Here is a 26,156-nt window from a genome sequence, read left to right as displayed (position 1 = left end):
GTAGCACCAGCATTCACTGCCTGACATAAATCAGTTTCAGCTCCACCAGGGGGAGACCCCCTCCCACTCCCCACCTGCTGGGAAAGTGGAATGGAGGGAGGTAAAGGAAGTGAGGAAGAGAAGATTGGAGGAGAGAAACGGGAAGGAAAGGAGGAGAAGGGAGGGAGTTGGGGGTAGGAGACATAAGCCTCCTTGGCAGACATCATTGATAGCCCTGAGCTCCACAGATCAACTGCACGTTGAGTGAAGAAATACTTCTTTTGTTTGTTTTAAACCTGCTGCCTATTAATTTCATTAGGTGACCCCTAGTTCTTCTGTTATGAGAGGGGGTAAATAACACTTTCTTATTCACTTTCTCCATAACATACTCCCTGCTCTCCCTCTGTCTCTCCACCTTGGGGACTGACAGCCTAGCTATCCAAATGAATGCTGTCTTCCCACGTATTTAATGAACCGCTAATAGCTTCCCAGTGGTAAGAACATAACTTAAGAACAGCCAGACTGGGTCAGACCAAAGATCCATCTAGCCCAGTACCCTGTCTTCCAACAGTGGACAATGCCAGGTGCCCCAGAGAGAATAAAAGAGCCCCATGGACTTGTGCTTGTCCAGTTTTTCTAAATAGTCCTGAACCACTTCTTTCTCCACAGAGGGCTGGTGACCTTCTCCCCATACTGTGCGGCCCTGTGCAGCAGTCTGGGAGCTGTCCTTTTTTGTGAAGACAGAGGCAAAAAAATCATTGAGTACATTAGCTTTTTCCACATCCTCTGTCACTAGGTTGCCTCCCTCATTCAGTAAAGGGCCCACACTTTCCTTGACTTTCTTCTTGCTGCTAACATACCTGTAGAAACCCTTCTTGTTACTCTTAACATCTCTTGCTAGCTGCAACTCCAAGTGTGATTTGGCCTTCCTGATTTCACTCCTGCATGCCTGAGCAATATTTTTATACTCCTCCCTGGTCATTTGTCCAATTTTCCACTTCTTGTAGGCTTCTTTTTTGCATTTAAGATGAGCAAGGATTTCACTATTAAGCCAAGCTGGTCGCCTGCCATATTTACTATTCTTTCTATACATTGGGATGTTTTTTTCCTGCAACCTCAATAAGTATTCTTTAAAATACAGCCAGTTCTCCTGGACTCCTTGCCCCCTCATGTTATTCTCCCAGGGGATCCTGCCCATCTGTTCCCTGAGGGAGTCAAAGTCTGCTTTTCTGAAGTCCAGGGTCCATATTCTGCTGCTCTCCTTTCTTCCTTGTGTCAGGATCCTGAACTCGACCATCTCATGGTCACTGCCTCCCAGGTTCCCATCCACTTTTGCTTCCCCTACTAATTCTTCCCTGTTTGTGAGCAGCAGGTCCAGAAGAGCTCTGCCCCTAGTTGGTTCCTCCAGCACTTGCACCAGGAAATTGTCCCCTACACTTTTCAAAAACTTCCTGTATTGTCTGTGCACCTCTGTCTTGCTCTCCCAGCAGATATCAGGGTGATTAAAGTCTTCCATGAGAACCAGGGCCTGCGATCTAGTAACTTCTGCTAGTTGCCGGAAGAAAGCCTCATCCCCCTGGTCTGGTGGTCTATAGCAGACTCCCACCACGACATCACCCTTGTTGCTCACACTTCTAACCTTAATCCAGAGACTCTCAGGTTTTTCTACAGTGTCATACTGGAGCTCTGAGCAGTCATACTCCTCTCTTACATACAATGCAACTCCCCTACCTTTTCTGCCCTGCCTGTCCTTCCTGAACAGTTTATATCCATCCATGACAGTACTCCAGTCATGTGAGTTATCCCACCAAGTCTCTGTTATTCCAATCACATCATAGTTCCTTGACTGTGCCAGGACTTCCAGCTCTCCCTGCTTGTTTCCCAGGCTTCTTGCATTTGTGTATAGGCACTTTAGATAACTCGCTGATTGTTCCGCTTTCTCAGTCTGAGACAGGAGTCCTCCCCTCTTGCGCTCTCCTTCTCATGGTTCGTCCCGGTATCCCATTTCCCCACTTACCTCAGGGCTTTGGTCTCCTTCCCCCGGTGAACCTAGTTTAAAGCCCTCCTCACTAGGTTAGCCAGCCTGCTTGCGAAGATGCTCTTCCCTCTCTTCGTTAGGTGGAGCCCGTCTCTGCCTAGCACTCCTCCTTCTTGGAACACCATTCCATGGTCGAAGAATCCAAAGCCTTCTCTCCAACACCACCTGCATAGCCATTCGTTGACTTCCACAGTTTGACGGTCTCTACCCAGGCCTTTTCCCTGCACAGGGAGGATGGACGAGAACACCACTTGCGCCTCAAACTCCTTTATCCTTCTTCCCAGAGCCATGTAATCTGCAATGATCCACTCAAGGTCATTCTTGGCAGTATCATTGGTGCCCACGTGGAGAAGCAGGAAGGGGTAGCGATCCGAGGGCTTGATGAGTCTCGGCAGCCTCTCCGTCACACCGTGAATCCTAGCTCCTGCCAAGCAGCAGACCTCTCCGTTTTCTCATTTGGGGCGGAAGATAGATGACTCAGTCCCCCTGAGGAGGGAGTCCCCGACCACCACCACCACCCTCCTCCTTCTCTTGGGAGCGGTGGTCATGGAACCCCCATCCCTAGGACAGTGCATCTCATACCTTCCAATTGGTGGAGTCTCCTTCTGCTCCCTTCCCTTAGATGTATCATCTACTCCACCCTCCGCATTAGTACCTGTGGAGAGAACATGAAAACGGTTGCTCACCTGTATCTCCATTGCTGGTACATGGATGTTCCTCTTTCTTCTTCTGGAGGTCACATGCTGCCAAATTACTTCACCGTCCCTCTGTCCCCTCTGGGCAGCCTGCTCTGATTCTTCAGAACGTTGTGCCCGTAGAAGCATATCCTGACGTCTGTCCAGGAAATCTTCATTTTCTCGTATGAAACGCAGGGTCGATACTTGTTTCTCCAGACCTCGAACCTTCTCTTCCAATATGGAGACCAGCTTGCACTTTGTACAGACAAAGTCGCTTCTGTCCTGTGGAAGAAAGACAAACATGGCACAACCTGTGCAGGTTACAACAACTGAACACTCACCTTCCATAATTGCTTCCTTCTAAGAGCTTCCTCAGCTGTTGCAGCATCTCACAGAAGCCTGCAAAATGAAAGCCTCAGTGGGCTCTCCCTAGGCGAACTCCCAGGCAAACTCCCTGTGTTAGCCTCCACTGTTTGCCACTCAGCTGGTTCGCTGCTGACTGCCTTTTTATAACAGTCAGGCCACTCATATTACAAATATTAACAATGTCTCCACCCAGCTCCTATGTGGGAAAGGCACAGTATGTTAAGACAAAGTACCCAGATACCAGGACCACATGGAAGGGGAGAGTGTGGGACTCATGGGTGCTCCCTCCCCAATTTGCCCTTTCACCCACCTCCATGCCACATCTTTCAGTGTCCCACCCTTCCCCTCTCACTCCCCCAAATCCTCACCTCCCCTAACCAGAGCCCCCAAATTCTCTCCAGCCTGTAAAACCCAGCTACATATTTTCTGTTGTGCTCAGATATCATGTCCATCAAATAAGTATTAAAACAAAACAAAAAATCCCAACTTAAACAGAGGTAGATTGTATCAAAATGCCTCCTTGTATTTCTGCATTTCAACCCACAAGGATAGCTGAAGTTGTACCTTTGGGATGCTGAGGATTATTAGTTATAACAGTTCTCCCTCCTGGTGCTACTCAGAATCTGTAGATCACACCTGGCTATCAACCTTCTTGAGCTCTTGTTCCGGATAGAATCATAGAATCCTAGTACTGGAAGGGACTTCAATAGGTCATCTAGTTCAGTCCCCTAAACTCAAGGCAGGACCAAACATTATCTAGACTATCCCTGATGGGTGTTTGTCTAATCTGATCTTAAAAATCTCCAGTGATGGAGATTCCACAAGCCCCCTAGGCAAATTATTCCAGTGCTTCACTACCATGATTGTTAGAAAGTTTTTCCTAATGTCAAACCTAAACCTCCCTTGCTACATTTTAAGCCCATTGCCCCTTGTCCTATCCTCAGAGGTTAACAAGAACAATGTTTCTCCCTCCTCATTCTAACAACATTTTATGTACTTAAAAACTGTTATCATGTCCCCACTCAGTCTTCTCTGCTCCACACTAAACAAACCCATTTTGTTCAACGTTCCCTCATAGATCATGTTTTCTAGACCTTTAATCACTTTTATTGCTCTTCTCTGGACTTTCTCCAATTTGTCCACATCTTTCCTGAAATGTGGCAGCCAGAACTGGACAGACCTAGTCAGCGCAGAGTAGAGCAGAAGAATTTCTTCTCCTGTCTTGCTTACAACACTCCTGCTAATACATTCCAGAATGATGTTTGGGTTTTTTTGCAACAGTGTTTCACTGTTGACTCATATTTAGCTTGTGATCACTATGACCCCCCAGATCCCTTTCTGTAGTACTCCTTCTCAGACAGTCATTTCCCATTTTGTATATGTTCAACTAATTGTTTCTTCCTAAACTGAGTTCTTTGCATTTGCCCTTATTGAATTTTATCATATTTACTTCAGACCATTTCTCTGGTTTGTCCAGATCATTTTGAATTTTCATCCTATCCTCCAAAGCACTTGCAACGCCTCCCAGTGTAGTATCATGGGCCAATTTTAGAAGTGTACCCTCTATGCCAACATCTAAATAATTGATGAAGATATTGAACGGAACTGGACCCAGAACTGATCCCTATGGGACCCCACTCGATAAGCCATTCCAGCTAGACTGTGAACCACTGATAATGGCTCTCTGGGAAGGTTTTCAAACTAGTTACGCACCCACCATAAAGTAGCTTCATCTAGTTTGTATTTTCCTAATTTGTTCATGAGAAGGTCATGTGAGGCAGTATCAAAATCCTTATTAAAGTAATGATATAGCACATCTACCACTTCTTCCTTATCTGCAAGAATTGCTATCTTGTCAAAGAAAGCTATTAGGTTGGAGTGACATGATTTGTTCTTGACATGTCCATGCTGACTTACTTATCACCTTATTAACTTCTAGATATTCAGTGCAATCCATTTAGCTCATGAACATTTGGTATTTGCCCTAAATGAGAACTAAACTTTTTCTGATAGCAGTGTGATTTTGGCTTTCCCCCAAAAGAGCTAGCGATTTCCATGTACCCTCAAGCAATTGCAACTGTCCTACAATAATCATAGCCCAGTCAATGGACAAAAATATGATGATAGAACCCATGAACTTTAGGAAAAGTATTTTCTCAGGTTGCTGTATCATGGAAACCTATTGGTCAAATTGCCCCAAATTTGGATCTCTAACTAAGCCAGGTCCCCCATATGGCACATCAGAATTCAAAGCACTGCAAGTAGCTGGGTAGATTCTATGAAAGTCAAGCTATAAACAGAAAGCTAGTCTACACCTTAATTAAAGCAGACCATGCAATCTACTATAATAAGTATTACCATTTTGTGTTTTTCTACACTCTAAGGAAAGCAATTTTTGCTAAAAAAAAAAACCCTAAGAAACAAGAATATCTACTTAATAATATTATTCTACATTTTAACACTGAAAAAAAGAAATGTTTTATATAAATGTTGTTACACAGATTTCCTCTTGACTTTCTTGCATAATGACACTCATAGGGGTGCGCACAGGGTGTGCCGGTGTGCCCAGGCACACCCTAATGCAGGGGTGGGCAAATGGCCACCCTCTCCCGGCACAGCAAGTTGTGGGGTCTGCGCTCCTGGGCCAGAGCGCTCGGCCGAGCGCAGCAAGCCGCTGGCCCCTCCCCTGGAGCCATGCTGCCGTGTGCGCAGCGCTCTGGAGGCCGGGACTGCGTGCTCCCGCAGGGCAGTGTTTGGCTCCGCAGGGAGGCAGACATGTTTCCCCCTCACCTGGAGCCATGCTATCGCGTGCAGCGCTCTGGAGGCCGGGGCTCCGTGGGGAGGCAGACATGCTCCCCCGTCCCCTGGAGCCATGCTGCTGCGCATGTAGTGCTCTGGGGGCCGGGGCTGCGCGTGCTCCTGTGGGGCAGCATTTGGCTCCACGGGGAGGCAGACACACTCCCCCCGCCCCTGGAGCCATGCCGCTGCGTGTGCAGTGCTCTAGGAACCAGCGCTGTGAGGGGCAATGTTTGGCTCCACAGGGAGGCTAGGAGCCTCATCTCATGGTAACGGGTCTGGGGCCAGGGGGGTTGGATAAGGGGTGGGGGCAGTCAGGGGACAGGGAGCAGGGTGGGTTGGATAGGGGGTGGAATCCCGGGGGGGTGGTTAGGGGTGGGGAGTCTCCGGAGGAGGCAGTCAGGGGGCGGGGGGGTGGGGGTTGGATGGGACATAGGAGTCCCGGGGTCTGTCAGGGGGGGAGGGTGGATAGGGGTCAAGGCAGTCAGGGGACATGGAGCAAGGAGTGTCCTGGGGGGACAGTTAGAGTGGGGGGTCTCTGGAGGGGGTGGTCAGGGGACAAGCAGCTGGGGGGATTGGACAAGTCGGGAGTTCTGGGGGGGCTGTCAGGAGGCAGGGGTGTGGAGAGAGGTTGGGGGAGGCAGGGAGCAGGGGGGGTTGTATGGGTCGGGAGTTCTGGGGGTCCTGTCAGGGGGCGGGGAGCGGTTGGATAGGCATGGGAGTCCCGGGGGTCTGTCTGGGGGCAGGGGTGTGGATAAGGGTCGGGGCAGTCAGGGGACAGGTAGGGGGTAGAGTCCTAGGGGGGCAGTCAGGGGACAAGGAACAGGGGGGGTTGGGGGTTCTGAGGGGGGAAGTCAGGGGGCGGGAAGTAGGAGGGAATGGATGGGGGCGGGGCTAGGGCAGGGGCGGGGCTCCCTGGGTGCACACCCTAATGAAATGGGCTGCGCACGCCTATGATGACACTCTATATTTTGTTTGTTTGCCTAGGGTCAAAAAGAGGGGAAAAAGGTAAGATTGCATTGACTTTTCAACAAGCAAAACTATTGTTATACAACAACAACAACACTGAGGCTACATCTACACTACAGGGGGGAGTCGATTTAAGATACGCAAATTCAGCTACGTGAATAGCGTAGCTGAATTCGACGTATCGCAGCCGACTTACCCCGCTGTGAGGACGGTGGCAAAATCGACCTCCGCGGCTTCCCGTCAACGGCGCTTACTCCCACCTCCGCTGGTGGAGTAAGAGCGTCGATTTGGGGATCGATTGTTGCGTCCCGACGGGACGCGATAAATCGATCCCCGAGAGGTCGATTTCTACCCGCCGATTCAGGTGGGTAGTGTAGACCTCGCCCAAGAAACCCTTCCAAATGTTTTTGATCCTGCTTGCACTTAAGACTTTCCCGCTCATTGGTTAATGGGAATATAGTATTGGTTAGTAGATGTATTTTCTACTAATTTCTGCAAAGTTCTGTTAAACAGTCCATGAAATCTGGAAAAATATGCACACATTGAAAATATTGTTTTTTATTGTGCAGATTCACACAAAATGCAAATGAATAAGTATTCATTACTCTTTGAGTAGTTACACTGAAAGGGACAGATTCTACCCTCAGACTCACCTGTGTCTTAATGTAATTGAAGGCAGAGGATCGACCGCAATGAACTATGTGGGTTCTCATCTCACCTGCCTCCCAACATAGTCTGTTACTCAGAAGTGTTTTCAGTGAAACACACAGTGCAATGATTAATGAGTGAATTGTTTCACAAATTGAAATTAATTTGAAGGGGTTATTAACATTATAGTTGAGAGATTGCATACTGATATTTTTTCTAAGATTAGTACATGAAAATGTTGATGGTAAGAAAGAAAGAAAGAAATAACCCCCAATTTACTGACTATGATTCTGTTCCTGCCATCAGCTAGTGTTGCAGAGTAAGCCCATTGCTTCTTATGCTACCTTGTGTTACTGATGTGACACTTTGGGAGTTCTTAAAAAGTAATTTTTGTATTTGTTAACCCATTACACACACACACACTTACAAATGACTGCAAGAAGAGACTATCAAAACAGAAAAAAAAGTAACTTTGAATTGATTCTCCTTCAGTACAATGCTATTAAATTGACTATACTGGTAAAACATCTATAAAAAATCTGTACAGGTTCCCTGTTAGAAGTATGGGAGCAAAAATATTTTTCCTAATAATCTTTTAATTAGTCTCGTGCCTTGTGTTTGGACTCCAGAAAGAGGCAGTGTGTAGCATCTCTAAAGCAGTGACAATGCTCAGGATTTCTTTTATTGCAGTGACAGGTTTTATTGGTGATTTTTACAGTAGAGGGGAATGAGTCTGGTTTGAACTCTTGCAGTAGAGTTGCTGAGGGATGTCAGATTAGAAGCTCTTCAGGAGAGGTGTAATATTTGCTAGCTAACCCAACTGACATTCACAAGGGGTGTGAATTAAGAAATTATTTTTTTCTTTGCAGATGAACTCAAAGTAGAACTGAGTAAGTGTGTGTTGATTCTTTGAATGTATAAGTCAATTCAGTTCCATGGTGGAAAAAAGATGCATATAGAAATGAACTTCTCACAGTTAGAAATACAGGAACTGAAGGATCTTTGTTGTTGTTAGAATATTATTTTGATAAAATTTGCTAGAATGGACAGAGTAATGCTATAGACCAATTCCTGTTTCCATTGGGTGAAAGTCTCTCCGATGCAATGGCTATGTTTCACTCAATCCCACCTATCCCTTCAAAATAGGGCATACGTGAGTATCTTGTGCTGCATAATCCTAGTGCTTGCTTGGTGTCCAGAGATGAATTTCACCCCAAATCAGTCCTTACATGTCTTTGAAAGGAGTTAGGCCCGACAATGTGTCTCCAATTATGTGATTTGGAATTTGTCAATTACATCAATAATGGCAGTAGAATCACACCCTTTGAGATAGTGACTGTGTCTGGGTGTCCCACATTCAAAATATGAACTATTACCTTTGCTGATTTTTTGGTGTACCTGTCAATTGTGTCTTCTCCACTGCCACCCTCATGCCCCCCTTGAGGTCTGGGGAGGGCAGACAGACACTCCTGCCAGTCTGTGGGAGCACCTCCAAAGCCTGTTACACTGGCTAGGCCTGTAGGGTGCACCTGCATGTCTTTGGGGGCTGGTAGAGAGGGAATCTCTTACTTCCACTCCTGATCTAAGGGGCTTGGTGGAGCTAGAGAGGAGAGAGGAGTAGCAGAGCCAACATGGATTGGTGCCTTCCTAGCAGGCACAGTGATGAAAGGGCTGAGGACTTCAGGAGCACTCCCACCTTTTTTGGTACAGGGACATGAGAAGGGAGAAGGGTTCTTCATTAGCTGAGGGAAGAGGCTGTCTCTCAGTATGTGCAGCAGCTCTGACTGGCTGCAAGCAAAGGAGTTGTGCTGGTAGCCAATCAGAGTGGGGTTACCCTACAGAAACATCTGAAAACCTATGGTTTATGGGGAAATCCCATAGACCTGGCAAATTAAGGGCCATCTGAAATCCCACAGAGTTGGCAGGTCTAAGTCAATTAGACTTTGAAGGGTGTTGCCCAGTTGAAATATCAGTAAATACAGGTACAACATTATCACAGAAACATCTGTTTATTTTGGTTATCTTTGTGCAATGATATTTTTATGTCTCATCCACTCTTCCCCTCACCACCTTTAAACTCACTCCCCTCTTGGTTATTTGGAGGGATCAGGCCTTTCTCTTGTTTTCCTCTTCCATCTCCCTTGTTGCTGCAGCCCATTTTCATCTCTCTCGTAGCAGGGAAGCCAGCAGCTCCAGGGAGAGACAATGCAGCTCCCCACACTGCCGGCCTCACCACACATATTCCCTAGTGATCTGCTGTCTCTGTCTGAAGCTGAGGAGTGAATGAAGCATGGAACAGACCTGGTGACTCCACAAGAGCCACAAATGGTCCCCAAAACTGTACAATAACCACAGTGTGTGTCTGTGTACCATTAGTGTGCTTTACTTTCTCTTTTCTGCTCAAGTAAATCATTCTGTATTGTGTCTGACATCCTCAGTTATCCTCAACCTGGGGCATTTCTGCTTCCCAAAGGTGGAAAATCAGCAGTATGTGCCTCTTTGAATTCAATGTCTATTGTTTCTCACTTTGATTTCAGATTGGAGAAGGACTCACAAGTATGCAGGTAATAGAATACACATCTCTCCTGGTAAAGAGAAATCATCTTCTTATTTAAAAAAAAAAAAAAACTAGAAACAGAACATATTGCTATCACAGAAATGAAATCTGAGGCCCTACTCCATTTCATCTCAGGCTTTTCTCATTCAGTTTCTTCAACCAGTGTAACTTATATCAGAATCTCGCAAAATATATTTGAGTATCAATAAGATAAACATTCCAGGATCCCTTCCATTTTTGAGTCATGTTCAATCAAATATCAAATCTCTGAAATATTTCAGTGTAACCAAATTGTCAGACTAGAACAAAACCCATTATCAGTCGGCATTTTGCCTGAGTAAGGACAGCAGGAATTGGTCCACAAGCCATATCTCCCATGCCTCAGTTTATACTGCAATTAGACATGGGTTTCTTAAATTCTCTCTTTGCAGATGACATCACTCTTAATCCAGACACAGCCCATCCCAATCTCTCCATTTCTGAGGATAAGAAGAGTTTTACACATGAAGTCCAACCTCAAAAAGTTCCACCAAATCCAGAGAGGTTCGATTCGACTGTCTGTGTGTTGGGCTCTGAAGGATTCTCCTCTGGAGAGCACTATTGGGAGATGGATGTCAGGAGAAGCACTGACTGGGACCTGGGAGTTGCCAGAAAATCAATAGTGAGAAAAGGAAAACTTTCCCTGTCCCCTAAAGAGGGATTCTGGGTTCTGGGTCTGAGTGGGAGGGATTACTGGGCAAAAACTGATCCATGGACCCGGGTCATGGTGCAAAAAAAGCCCAAGAAAATTGGAGTTTACCTTAGTTACCAAGACAGGCAGGTGACCTTTTTCAATGTAACTGACATGTCTGTGTTGTTCACATTTAATGATTGTTCATTCTCAGGAGAGGTTTATCCATTCTTTAAAAATTCCCACAAAAAAACATCAATGGGAATTCGTTCTATAAGCGAAGATGAATGAGCTTAAAGTGGCACTGCCAGTCACTTATGCCACTGTACCTCTGAAATCAAATTTCCCATCAACGAATTTGAATTACATTTTGCCTCTATATTAATTCTGTGGTGCCGTCTCGAACAGCACTGTTACTCGTTTTATGGCTGTGAACCTATGACATCAAGTTTCTTTCCAATAAAATTTGAGCTGTAGTTTTTACCCTGTACTTTGTGAGGTGCCATCTTAATTACTTGACTCATAGACTCATAGACTTTAAGGTCAGAAGGGACCATTATGATCATCTAGTTTGACCTCCTGCATGATGCAGGCCACAAAAGCTGACCCACCCACTCCTGGAATAATTCTCTCCTTTGACTCAGCTGTTGAAGTCCCCAAATCATGATTTAAAGACTTCAAGTTGCAGAGAATCCTACAGCAAGCGACCTCTGCCCCATGCTGTGGAGGAAGGCGAAAAACCTCCAGGGACTTTGCCAATCTACCTGGAGGAAAATTCCTTCCCGACCCCAAATATGGTGATCAGATGAACCCCGAGCATGCAGGCAAGATTCTCCAGCCAGACCCTCCGGAAACTGTTCTCTGTAGTAACTTTTAATATCCCATCATTGACCATTGTTACTAATTACCAGCGATGGCACGTTATTGACTAAAATCACGTTATCCCATCAAACCATCCCCTCCATAAACTTATCAAGCTTAATCTTAAAGCCAGAGAGGTCTTTCGCCCCCACTGTTTCCCTCGGAAGGCTGTTCCAGAACTTCACCCCTCTGATGGTTAGAAACCTTCCTCTAATTTCAAGCCTAAACTTCCCGACGGCCAATTTATATCCATTTGTTCTCGTGTCCACGTTAGTACTGAGCTGAAATAATTCCTCTCCCTCCCTGGTATTTATCCCTCTGATATATTTAAAGAGAGCGATCATATCCCCCCTCAGCCTTCTTTTGGTTAGGGTAAACAAACCGAGCTCCTCGAGTCTCCTTTCATACGACAGGGTTTCCATTCCTCACATCATCCTAGTGGCCCTTCTCTGTACCCGTTCCAGTTTGAGTTCATCCTTTTTAAACATGGGAGACCAGAACTGCACACAATACTCCAAATGAGGTCTCACCAGTGCCTTGTATAACAGAACCAGCACCTCCTTGTCCCAACTAGAAATACCTCGCCTACTGCATCCCAATACCGCATTAGCTTTTTTCACGGCCACGTCACATTGCCGACTCATAGTCATCCTGCGATCAACCAGGACTCCGAGGTCCTTCTCCTCTTCCGTTACTTCCAACCGATGCGTCCCCAGCTTATAACTAAAATTCTTGTTAGTCATCCCTAAATGCATAACCTTACACTTCTCACTATTAAATTTCATCCTATTACTGTTACTCCAATTTACAAGGTCATCCAAATCTCCCTGCAGGATATCCCGATCCTTCTCTGAATTGGCAATACCTCCCAACTTTGTATCATCTGCAAACTTTATCAGCCCACTCCTACATTCGGTTCCGAAGTCAGTAATAAATAGATTAAATAAAATCGGACCCAAAACCGAACCTTGAGGAACTCCACTGGTAACCTCCCTCCAACCTGACAGTTCACCTTTCAGTACAACCCGCTGCAGTCTCCCCTTTAAGCAGTTCTTTATCCACCTCTGGATTTTCATATCGATCCCCATCTTTTCCAATTTAACCAATAATTCCTCATGCGGTACCGTATCAAACGCTTTACTGAAATCGAGGTATATTAGATCCACCGCATTTCCTTTATCTAAAAAATCTGTTTCCTTCTCAAAGAAGGAGATCAGGTTGGTTTGGCACGATCTACCTTTCATAAAACCATGTTGTAATTTGTCCCAATTGCCATTGACCTCAAGGTCCTTAACTACTTTCTCCTTCAAAATTTTTTCCAAGATCTTGCATATTACAGATGTTAAACTAACAGGCCTGTAGTTACCTGGGTCACTTTTTTTCCCTTTCTTGAAAATAGGAACCACATTAGCTATTCTCCAGTCAAATGGTACCACTCCCGAGTTCCACAGATTCATTAAAAATTATCACTAACAGGCTTGCAATTTCTCGCGCCAGTTCCTTTAATATTCTCGGATGAAGATCATTCGGTCCGCCCAATTTAGTCCCGTTAAGCTGTTCGAGTTTGGCTTCTGCCTCGGATACGGTAATGTCAACCCCCGCCTCCTTTATTCCCATCCGTCACGCTGCCACTATTCCTAAGACTTTCATTAGCCTCATTAAAGACCAATGCAAAATATTCGTTTAGATATTGTGCCATGCCTAGATTATCCTTAATCTCCACTCCATCTACAGTCGTCAGCGGTCCCACTTCTTCTTTCTTTGTTTTCTTCCTATTTATATGGCTATAAAACCTCTTACTATTGGTTTTAATTCCCCTCGCAAGATCCAACTTTACACGGCTTTTGGCCTTTCTCACTCCATCTCTACATGCTCTGACCTCAATAAGGTAGGTTTCTTTGCTGATCCTTCCCATCTTCCACTCCTTGTACGCTTTCTGTTTTTTCTTAATCACCCCTCTGAGATGCTTGCTCATCCAGCTCGGTCTAAATCTCCTGCCTACGAACCGTTTTCCCTTTCTCGGGATACAGGCCTCCGACAGCTCCTGCAACTTCAACTTGAAATAATCCCAGGCGCCTTCCGCCTTTAGATCCATAAATATGTTAGTCCAATCCACTTCCCTAACTAGTCACCTTAATTTATTAGTTAGCCCTTTTGAAATCGTAAACCTTAGTCTCCGATTTAATTCTGTTAATTCTTCCATTTAGTTTAAACCAAATTCCTCCATTTTGTGACCTAGGCTTCTCGCATTGGTGTATAAACATCTTAATTTATGCCGTTTAGCCTCTGTCGCATTCGTTATCCAATTTGGTATGGACACCGTACCGCCAGTATGACCTATTAGTCTAGTATCCATCCCCCCCATCCTCCTTATGTCCAGTCTCTCCCCCCCGGCTGTATTCGTTCTTATCTCTTCGTCCTCCCTCTCAATGTTATAATCTGGTGTGGAGATTAACTGGACATCTCCCAACCATCTCCCCCAAATTCCTAGTTTAAAGCTCTTTCGATGAGATGAGCCAGCCTCCTTCCCAGAAGTCTATTTCTTTCCCTACTTAGGTGAAGTCCATCCCTTGAGAACAGTTTTCTGTCCCTGAAAACCTCCCAGTGGCCATACATCCCAAAGCCCTCCTTATAGCACCACTCCCTTAGCCAACTATTTATCATCACAATCCTGTCACCCCTTTGCTGCCCTTCTCTAGGAACAGGCAGAATCCCACTGAAGATGATCTGAGCCTCGATTTCCTTAAGCGTCTTCCCCAGCCTGGCATAATCTCCCTTGATTCTCTCCAGCGAGAACCTAGCCGTGTCATTCGTTCCTACGTGAAGGATGATCAAGGGGTTCTTACCTGCTCCTTTTAGGATCCTTTTCAACCGCAGGTCCACATCCCATATCTTAGCGCCCAGTAGACAGCACACCCTTCTGTTCTCTGGGTCCGCCCTGGTCACAGGCCTGTCTAACCTCCTCAGTAAGGAGTCCCCAATTATGTAAACCTGCCTTTGCCTGGTGACAGTGCGATCTACTAATATATCCATTGTTCCCTCTAGTTGCAACCCCTGTCCATTCCTATTTTCCCTTATAATCCCCATTATGCTATCCTGTATCCTCCTGGGGCCCAGATTTGGTGCTGTCTCCATCAACTCCCCCCTCTTGCTTTCAACAACAAATTATTTTTTTTGTTACTTCTGACAAATACTGTTATTTGACTAGGCTGTTAAGGAAAGGATATTTGTGTTGTAGATTTTCAATAGAAATCAGTGCCCACAATTAGGTTTTCAAGAGCTCAGCTGCCATTTACCCAGCATGAAAATCCTTAAAAAATCTGACAAAAACTGTCACAGTGGGTGGATATTAATGGGCAAAAAAATCCATCCTGTCTCACATATTCATTTTTCTCTTAGAGACACCCCCCCACCAAACTTATAACTAATGTAGGGCTTGTATACTCCCCATACCTCTCCACAGCCATGCAGGATTTACTGTCATAGTTACAAGGCAGTTGCACGTCTGACCCTTTCTAGTCCATCTGAGAGCTCCCACTTTGAGAATTCTTGCTCTCACAAGTCTTCAACACTTAGATAGGGGTCTGACTATAGTAACTTGGCAATACCATCCACTTACCACCCTTCAGTCCAGTCTTAGACTGGGCAACTGCTTGATCCTCCACTCAGGAAACTGTGACCAATGAAACTGACCAAAAGTCTTTTAAAAACTAACTTTTATTTAGCAGTTGTGTAGTTTGTAGAAATAGAACAATATCCCTTTAAATAGTCTATGAGCCTTCTGTCTGTGGTCACCATAGTCTATGAACCAGAAGCTGCCAGAAGCGGGTCAGAGCAGCAATATGTACACACCTAGTCTTGTGTAGATTTAGTAAACTCCTTTATTTGGAATGGGCTGTGCCTGTGTGGTTTCTTTATATTGTTTTGGCTTTGTAGGGCGTAATGGGGACCAAAGCCTATAACCTGTTGTGTAGCCTGACAGCTCCTGCTGAACCAGCAGACAGAACATTTGCTGAGCTTATGGAAATTCTCCAAGATCACCTCTCGTGAAAGCCACTGGCAAATGCAGAGTGTTTCTGATTTTATAAACAAAATTAAAAAGAAAATGAAACAATTCCTGAATATGTGGCTGATGTAAGGCTATTAACAGAGTATGGCCAGTTTGGAGAATTATTGTGCAATAAGGAAAATGAAGGAATCCAAAACCAGTTATTGACTGAGGCTGATTGGACCCTACAACATGTGCTAGAACTTGCTGTATCAATGGAATCTGCTACTGAAGATGCCATGGAGCTGCAATCACATCATGTGACTTGAGCAACAAACAAACTGGCTGTCAAGTGGAAAACACAACATGGACAGTGCTAACACAAAGACTGGTTCCTTTCATTTCATAACATCATAGAATATCAGGGTTGGAAGGGACCTCAGGAGGTCATCTAGTCCAACCCCCTGCTCAAAGCAGGACCAATTCCCAACTAAATCATCCCAGCCAGGGTTTTGTCAAGCCTGACCTTAAAAACCTCTAAGCAAGGATATTCCACCACCTCCCTAGGTAACCCACTCCAGTTCTTCACCACCCTCCTAGTGAAAACGTTTTTCCTAATATCCAACCTAAACCTCCCCCACTGCAACTTGAGACCATTACTCTGCTACCACTGAGAACAGTCTAGATTTGGAAAACAGTCTCACAGTGCAACTGATTGTTGGTTTAAGGACAAACCCTGTAGGAACTGCAACAAATGGGGGCTCACGCAGTAATATGGATGTTCATGAACAATGCACAATAACTACAACATGAGGGCAATACCAGAGGATTTCAGATGCATTAGCTTGCAGGTGACAACGTGGTGTCCGCTGAGAATGTTATAACAGCTCTACAACTGTTTAGTTTAGAAGACAATAAATGACTAGATATTAAAGGGTATTCCTGGCACTCTGTGTTGGATGATATACTGGAAGCTGGTGATTAAGGACATCATGGACACCTCCCAAGATACCGGTGAGGCTGTCTGACTGTGGGCTTAGAGCAAGCAAGGAGAAATATATTTATAGATTCAATTGAGTACTTCAGGCACACCATTGATAGAGATGGGTTGTGTTAATCACGCCACACAGTAGAAGCTGTCCTTACGGCACCTTATCCACAACATGTGTCACAATTGTGTCCATTTGTGGAGATGGCCAGTTATGACTTCCATAGTTCAGGACAGCTGCACCTCTATTTCCCCTCGGCGGCCCAGCAAGGGCAACCAATCTCAGGCTTCTGAATCCCCACCCATCCTCTTTCTTGGACAGAAACCCACGTCTCTCTGTCCCTTCTCGCCAGGTTATTTCTGGGCTGTACAGTTCCCTGCCTTCACTGTGTATTTCCCAGCACAGACAGATTGCCCAGGGGCACCTGCTTGCTTTCTCTTCTCAGATAGTTAACAGGTGTAATTGCTACAGTTATAAGGTATCACACAGCATGATGTATGTACTTTATCCATAAGGTAAAACGCATTAGAGAGAGAACATATTAAAATAATAAAATAACTCACACACATGCTAAGAAGCTTATCAGTGCTCACCCCCAACCCAGCATAGAATCATAGAATATCAGGGTTGGAAGGGACCTCAGGAGGTCATCTAGTCCAACCCCCTGCTCAAAGCAGGACCAATCCCCATACAGATTTTTGCCCCACATCCATAAATGGCCCCCTCAAGGATTGAACTCACAACCCTGGGTTTAGCAGGCCAGTGCTCAAAACACTGAGTTATCCCCCCCTGGATTCCGGCAGGAGCTGTCCTTCAAACCCCCACCCAAGGGGATTCTTTTATGGTCATAAATTCATCACAACTTCAGCCCATAGTAAGCGCTCAGTTTTATGTGGCCACATTAAGCCAAGTCCTTCCAATCCTCCTTATGGACTGGGGCCATCAGTGGGCCAGAGGTCCTGTCCATGTACAGGATCAGGGAGAAAGTCCTCAGTCAGTCTAAACAGGTTATTTATCCAACAACCCTTTCTTTGTCTGCTGGTCCCGGGACATCTGGTCTGAACTAGTCTATGCGCACCTTGACCGTGGATGGCTTCAATGGCTGGCCTCAGAGGGGAAAATTTGTATTTGCAGCACCCCAAGGGATTTCCTAGGAATCCACTTCACACACACTGTTCCAAAAAGTGCTTTGAAGTTCCACAGAATCCCAGAATACTGTATACATATTTGCACTGTTACTGCAATGAAATACAGAGATATAAATCTTAATTCAATAATAACATTACTTTGATAAAAATAATTCTGGATATTACAGGAACTTATCAGCCTGTCACAATTATCGTAGGTTCTTGCCTAACACAGAGTTACATCCTCCATGTGAACTGTTGGACAGGAATGGTGCTGGCCCACACACTGTGTGGGATGGGACCAAGAAGCTTGTATGATCTGAAAGGGTCCATACACCCAATAGTGCATCTTTGTCTATAAAGTCAGCTTATGACACTTCCCCATATGAAGAGGAGCAGTGATTCCACATGCACTGGAAGACCAGAATGGAAGGCCTATTGCCTTTGCTTCTAGATCTCTCACCTCTGTAGAATATATATATATACATATATATATATGTATTCTCAAACTGATAGAGAAGCTGTGAATTTAGTCAGGGTAAGGCTTTGTGAGCCAGGGCAGTAGGGGATAGGCTGGGTTACCCAAAATAACAGTGACCCAGCTACCCCTTTGACATCCATGTAATTGGGTGGGAATAAAATCCCATTTTGTCCAATCTGGAAAACACTGGATCTCCAGAGTATCCTGGAAATATGTACTCTGTCAGTGAATCCCATATTGGTGCCCATGAACCTTGCTCTCTATTGTCAGCCAAGCCCTGCTAACTGAGCTAACAGTGACCTTTCAACAAGGTAGTTATTACGGTTGTACTCTGCAGTATTGGTTTCTATATTTTCCTTTTATTAAAATGTAGGAAATTATATACAAAAATATGTACATTATAAACAAAACATTCTATGCATTAAAAGAACATTGTTTAGGATACAAAGTCAAGCAATCACGTTAGAAAATGAAGACATATGGTTACTTGAGCAACATCAATTTACCCACCCCCTGCCCCCCCATATATGTCTGTATTATGATACAATTGTCAATGATATGATCACTTATTCTTTTTTCCATAAGACTATAAGAACAGCCATACTGGGTCAGACCAATGGCCACATCACACGATCCATTGTCTATAGCCAAGTTCTAAGATACAACCGCATTTGCTCCAATCCCTCAGACAGAGACAAACACCTACAACATCTCTATCAAGCGTTCTTACAACTACAGTACCCACCTGCTGAAGTGAAGAAACAGATTGACAGAGCCAGAAGAGTACCTAGAAGTCACCTACTCCAGTACAGGCCCAACAAAGAAAATAACAGAACGCTACTAACCGTCACCTTCAGCCCCCAACTAAAACCACTCCAGCGCATCATCAAGAATTTATAACCTATCCTGAAGTATGATCCCTCACTCTCACAGACCTTGGGAGACAGGCCAGTTCTCACTTACAGACAGCCCCCCAATCTGAAGCAAATACTCACCAGCAACCACACAGCACACAACAAAAACACTAATTCAGGAACTTATCCTTGCAACAAAGCCCGTTGCCAACTCTGTCCACATATCTATTCAAGGGACACCATCATAGGACCTAATCACATCAGCCACACCATCAGAGGCTCGTTCACCTGCACATCTACCAATGTGATATATGCCATCATGTGCCAGCAATGCCCCTCTGCCATGTACATTGGCCAAACTGGACAGTCTCTATGCAAAAGAATAAATGGCCACAAATCAGAAGCCAAGAATTATAACATTAAAAAACCAGTCGGAGAACACTTCAATCTCCCTGGTCACTCAATTACAGACCTAAAAGTCGCAATTCTCCAATAAAAAAACTTCAAAAACAGACTCCAATGAGAAACTGCAGAATTGGAATTAATTTGCAAACTGGACACCATTAAATTAGGCTTGAATAAAGACTGGGAGTGGATGAGTCATTACACAAAGTAAAAACTATTTCCCCATGCTAATTTTTCCCCTACTGTTACTCACACCTTCTTGTCAACTGTTTGAAATGGGCATCCTGATTATCACTATTAAAGTTTTTTTTTCTCCTGTTGATAATAGCCCATCTTAACTGATTAGTCTTGTTAGAGTTGGTATGGCAACACCCATTTTTTCATGTTCTCTGTGTATATATATCTTCCTACTGTATTTTCCACTGCATGCATCTGATGAAGTGGGTTTTAGCCCACGAAAGCTTATGCCCAAATAAATTTGTGAGTCTCTAAGGTGCCACAAGTACACCTCGTTCTTTTTCCAGATCATAGGGTTTCACTCCTGTCCAACTTTGCTAATAGCTATTGATGAACCTATCCTCCGATGAGGATTACTTTCTGAATCATAGAGTAAACTAAAGGAGTGGGAGCCATGTGGGCTGTGCCAGGTGTGAGATCCTGAGACAGCCGGCAGGGCCAGAATGGGAAGGTTCTGGGGGGATTGGAGACAGTGCCAGTTGTGAGGCAGTGTGAGGGATGGGCTCAGCCCAACTGCCAGTGCCTCAGAGAGATGGGGACCCTGATCCTTTAGTTTGCTCTATGATTCAGAGAGCTCCGTTACTTCCTTCCTCGCTCAGTCTCCCACCTCATTTGTTCCCTTTTCATTCCTTTCATGTACCCCTAATTTTAAAGGTCATAAAACAATGTTCCCTGGGTTCCAAATACATTTAATATCCACACTTTTTAGTGTTGAAAACTATTTATATTACATACAGAAACTATAATGAAAAATGTCAGCTCCCAGACTACTGCACTGGGCCGCACAGTATGGGGAGAAGGTGACCAGCCCTCTGTGGAGAAAGAAGTGGTTCAGGACTATTTAGAAAAGCTGGACAAGCACAAGTCCATGGGGCCGGATGTGCTGCATCTGAGGATGCTAAAGGAGTTGGCGGATGTGACTGCAGAGCCATTGGCCATTATCTTTGAAAACTCATGGCAATCGGGCAAGGTCCTGGATGACTGGAAAAAGGCTAATGTAGTGCCCATCTCTTAAAAAGAGAAGGAGGATCCAGTCAGCCACACCTCAGTCCCTTGAAAAATCATGGAGCAGGTCCTCAAGGAATCGATTTTGAAGCACTTGGAGGAGAGGAAAGTGATCAGGAACAGACAGCATGGATTCACCAAGGGCAAGTCATGCCTGACTAACCTAATTGCCTTCTATGAGGAGATAACTGGCTCTGTGGATGAGGGGAAAGCAGTGGACATGTTATTCCTTGACCACATGCTGCAGATAACTTCTGCTCAGTGACTCTCTAATGGGGCAACAGATGCACTTACCAATCCTCTTGCTTCGATCATGCTGTTCTGGGAAGAGAAGACAGAAACACAGCACAAACTCAGTGTGTGGAATTTTGAGTAGAGCAATTTGAACCCCAGAGCCATGTATCTCAGAATCAAAGGCACACTGGGTGAGGTCCACAGAGGTATATAGGTGCCTAGCTCCCATTGAAATCAATAAGAGTTAGACAACTAAATAACTTTGTGAATCCCACTTGTTGTTGTTAATGAACAAGAGCAAAGGCAGCATGTGTAACATGCAGAAAGAGCTCTGAGTCTGCAAAGTGCTGTATGTCCTTTATGGGACTGATCTGTAACATTGTGAGAGAGGCAAGGTGGGTGAGGAAATATTGATCTTGGACCAACTTCTGTGGGTGACAGACACAAACTTTCAAGCCCACAGAGCTCTAAAAGATATCCCCTCACCCGCCTTGTCTTTCTCATACCCTAGAACCAACATGGCTACAACAACACTGTAACGTGAAACTACAAGGACCTGTTTGAAGGAGCTTGGCTATTGAGTGCTTTTGTGGGTTCCTGAACTTATCATTCGCCTTTATGTAAGCGGGGGAATGGTCCTGCTATTGTGGGCAACTTTCCTGGCTTCTGCACTATCCCAGTGAAGTGGGTTAGCAAAAGGATCTGAGTCCTCGCTGCCACTTCCTTTACCCAGAGGCCTCCCTGCCCTTGAGGACTCCCCTTCCACTCTCCTTTCTGGCAGAGTCCTTGTAACCCCCGACAAAGCTGGGCCCAGGATTCCTGGGGGGGCTCAACCCGCAACCCTGCTGTGGTCACCCAGGTCAGGAGCTAGGGTGTCCCCACTCCGGGGTACTCTCTCTGCACTGGGCACCTCCCTGACCCACTGATCATTTCATACAATTTAAAGCAAATACAAGTTGTTTAATTAACAATTAATTTAAAAAAGAATAAGGAAAAATGGGAAAGGTTAAAGGAAACACATCACCCTGCTCTGTGGCCGGGAACATCACAAACAGTGTCTCTGGAACGTCAGGGCAGTTCACAGTCTGTTCCTTGTAGGTCCCAGGCTCCTTCTCAGGCCCTGGCTGTGCTGCAGAGACGCTGCGGGTTGGACACTTGCTCTGGCGGTGGCCACATGCTCTCAGGCTCTAGGTGGCAGGACCCTTCTTCCCAGCGTTGCCCCCGTCCTGTCAGGGTTACGATCCCCCTCTGAGTCTGGCCTGCAGAGCCTCTTGGCTGAGGCATCTCCCTGCACTGGGCCCACTGCCCAGGGTCCCCCTCACTCTCCCCAGCTCCTCACCGCACCCGGCTCCGGACTGCTCCAGCCCCAGCTCCACTCGGCCTCAGCATGGCTGCTGCTGCTGCTCTGCCTCCAGCTCCCTGGGCTGCTTGTCTGGCCCCTCTGGCTCTGGTTGCTGCAGCTCTCCTCCCAGGGCAGGTCTGCTCTCTCTGGGCTGTGCTCTGGCTTTGGGGCTGCAGCTCTGCTTCCAGCAGCTTAGCTTGGGCCCCTGCTCTCTCCTTAGCTCAGCCCCACTCTGTCTGACCCAGGCAATTCCAGTTCACACGGAGGAGGACGGGACACCCCTGGCCTCCTGACTCCCTGATTAGCCTGCCTGCCCTGTCAATCAGGCTGACCTGGAGCTTTGGCCTCTTCCCGTTGTGCTGGGAGCTAGCCAACCAAAACACCCCCACTGAATGTTAGTCAGGGGGCAACAGTCCCCTTACATTCCCCCTTGTTAAAATTCTGCCACAGCCACAATATTCACACCGGTATATCCGGGCCCCATAGTAACAACATATACCTACATCATTTTATATCAAAAACCCATTAACAATTATCAAAAGAACATTTAACATATTTAACATTCCACATCTACTTCTTAATACCATACATAACAATATTCATTAAAACACTACATAGAACCAATAACATAATTATCTCTAAGTCTAACAGGAAGAACACCCTTATTAGCCCTCTGGGACCTTCTTAAAACTGGTGGTTTGTTACCCATATTTTCTATTTCCCTATCCTTGGGTAATACTGGGTCAGTTTGAAGGGTCTGGCCATTCTCGTTAGGGTTTGGGTTTGCCCCATTCTCTCCCCCTCTGTATTCAGTTTGTGGGACTAGAACCATTTCCCAATTGGTTTCAGCCTCCTCGGGGTGTATTGATCTACGCCTCCTATGGTCCCTGTCTGGACTAAGGGCTGGTCTACACTGGGGGAGCGGGATCGATCCAAGATACGCAACTTCAGCTACGCGAATAGCGTAGCTGAAGTCGAAGTATATTGGATCAAATTACCTGGGGTCCACACAGCGCGGGATCGACGGCTGCGGCTCCCCGTCAACTGCACTACCGCCGCTCACTCTGGTGGAGTTCCGGAGTCGACGGTGAGTGCGTTCAGGGATCGATATATCGCGTCTTAACGAGACGTGATATATCGATCCCGGATAAATCGATTGCTACTCGCCGATACGGCGGGTAGTGAAGGCATACCCTAAGAGTGCAATGTTTCAACTGGTCCGTATGTACTACTCTCTCAGGACATTCTCGTTCAGGCTGGTTAGCGTACACTGGCAGTTCGGGATTGTTGTGGGTGACCACAGTGTGGGGATTTGGCTTCCATTTGTCCTGTATTTTATTACATCTCCGGTGTCTACAGCTATGAACTGGTACACAGTCACCAGATCTGATGAGAGCCCCACTGGACTTGCTATCGTAAGTCCTTTTCCTACTTTGGGCTGTGTCTTTAGCTGTACTGTGTCTTTAGCTGCAACTTTCCAGGCTGTCTTCAGCCTGTCATGGTGACTTTTGACCTGGTCATCATAATTGGTCATCTCATCCTTAGAAAAGACTTCTTGATGTTTCTCTGGCAATGCCCTTATGTTAGCCACATGTGCAGGAATCAGCCCTTGGCGTGCTGCTTGAACTGGAACTAGCAATCTCCCATCACGTCTTTCTTGAAGAAAGGTAACTCGTCCTCCCTTCTCCCTCGTCACCTGCAGCTCATTTCCTGGTACACAGCGGTGTTCTTCAAGGATCTTCCCTCTCCAAGGAGGAATAATGGTCTTCCGTTTTCTGCCCACTTTAACATTTCCAATATGCCTTGTGGGGCCCAGGGAATGACTCTGCCTCTCCGCTCGAGCCAGTACTCTACTCAGCACAGCATTCTTCGTAGAGTGCTCGTGACAGTTCATCCTCCTGGTTCCTTCTCCTGGTAAGAGTAGCTCCTTCAGCTCACTAATGATGTTCATTCCTAGAATCCCTGGGACTCCTTCTCCCATATGGCTCCCTTTTGAGGCTTTGTCTTCCAGGATGAAGATGCATTTTCCTGGCAGTGTCTGGCTCATATACTCTATGCCTGCTTCAAGGTACCCCACCACTGGAATTGCCAGTCCATTAACAGCTGTTAGACGTACAAACTGTGTGCTGTGCATGGTCGGGTCCTTGTCCTTCAAATATTTTTGAAAATGTGACTCAGTAATGGTGGTGACTTCTGAGCCAGTATCTAACAAACATCTGGTCTTCACCCCTGCTATACATACTTCAGCAGTTAGACAGTCTCCAAATGCTCGCTTACAGAAGTCGCTAGATATGCTGGCACTGCCCACGTTTCTCTCAACACTGTATGCAGAGGGATTTTCCACGAAGGACAGGCCTAGGAATCCTTCTGCCACTGCTTGGCCTTCTACTGTAGATGGACCACTCGCTCCCGGTGCCCCATTGGTTTTGAGTGCCTGGGTCTCTGTTCTCCTTCTCAGTGGACATTCTCAGCTAGTATGCTCTGGCCTTTCACAAGTGTAACAAACGTATCTTCCCAGCTCATCCTTCAGTGGGGCTCTTCGGGATCCCGGTGCCCTTGGATACTTTGGCATACTAATGGGATTTTTTTCTTTCGTCAACTCGGTCATCACTTTCAGCATCAACCCCTGTTGGACAGCCAGTTTTTGGACAGTTTCACTTAAGCATTCCAATGTTACCTCTGTTTGGGGCAGTGCCTTTTCCCCAGCAGCTGCGTTCACTAGGCCCCCACTTCGTGTACGGGGGTTAGGCTTGGCTGTCTTTGCCACAGGAACTTCCTCTTCTTCTGACCACATAATGACAGCCTGCATGAGTTCATGGAATTTCTTACTGGGCTCTTCTTTAAACCTCCTTTTCATTTCACGTTGGAGGAAGTCGTCACGTAGCCCCAGCACCAACTGCTCTTTCAGAACCGTATCTGGGTCTGGAACTCGCTGAGGGTCTCGCCGCTCCACTTTGCTCATTCTCTCCTGGAGGTCATATGCGTATGCCTGGACAGTTTCATCAGGCTCCTGCTTTCTCTCAAAAAACTCCTTTAGTCGGGTTCCAATAGGTACCTTGTCTCCATACACTTCTAGGAGGAGTTCAAATACCTTTTCCACATCTTTCTTGTCTGCCACTGCCATGAACTTAACTGTGGCCTTGGCCTGGCCCTTGAGGTGCTCCTCTATGAAGTCCACATAATCTTCTTAGGGTACTCTTACCACACGCAGAGCCGCCTTCACAGACTTGACCCACTCCTCTACTGTAATGTCTCCTGGTCTCGTCCGGAAGCCACCAAACTCTGTGACCTTCCACTCCCGTGGGACATAAATAGTAGGGGGTTTCTTAGCTTCTGCTGTCTGTGGTCTATTACTGCCTTGGCCAGCGATAAGGCTTCTCTCTGTTCAGTTCTAGCTTGTTGTAATGCCTCTGCTTGGTCTGATAATCTGTGCTGAAGTTCAGTAAACTGGGTTCGTAGTTCTTCAATTCCAGCCATGATAGGGTGCTCAACCAGGCCTGGAAAGTGCTACTAGAACTCAACCAGTAAACCAATGGGGTGGACCCTGTGGATAGGATCCTGTTCGTGACACCAATTATGTAAGCGGGGGAATGGTCCCGCTATTGTGGGCAACTTTCCTGGTTTCTGCACTATCCCAGTGAAGTGGGCTAGCAAAAGGATCTGAGTCCTCGCTGCCACTTCCTTTACCCAGAGGCTTCTCTGCCCTTGAGGACTCCCCTTCCACTTTCCTGTCTGGCAGAGTCCTCGTAACCCCATCAAGGCTGGGCCCAGGATTCCTAGGGGGCTCGACCCCCAACCCTGCTTTGGTCACCCAGGACAGGGGCTAGGGTGTCCCCACTCTGGGGTACTCTCTCTGCACTGGGCACCTCCCTGACCCACTGATCATTTCATACAATTTAAAGCAAATACAAGTTGTTTAATTAACAATTAATT

The 26,156-nt window shown here is 46.0% G+C and overlaps 1 long non-coding RNA gene across 1 annotated transcript; it reads left to right on the top strand.

The window, feature by feature from the left end:
• The first annotated feature begins 7,849 nt into the window (after positions 1 to 7,849).
• On the top strand, positions 7,850 to 19,902 carry LOC135976336 (uncharacterized). The gene is made up of 4 exons (XR_010593489.1): positions 7,850 to 8,363; positions 10,011 to 10,037; positions 10,462 to 11,025; positions 19,382 to 19,902. It is a non-coding gene; the product is annotated as an uncharacterized LOC135976336 (long non-coding RNA).
• The last annotated feature ends 6,254 nt before the right edge of the window (positions 19,903 to 26,156 follow it).

The sequence above is a fragment of the Chrysemys picta genome, chromosome 17 (assembly GCF_011386835.1).
Source record: "Chrysemys picta bellii isolate R12L10 chromosome 17, ASM1138683v2, whole genome shotgun sequence".
Lineage (NCBI taxonomy): Eukaryota > Metazoa > Chordata > Testudines > Emydidae > Chrysemys > Chrysemys picta.
The sequence above is the reverse complement of the archived record's forward strand: the minus strand, read 5'-3'. Positions and strand labels throughout refer to the sequence as shown.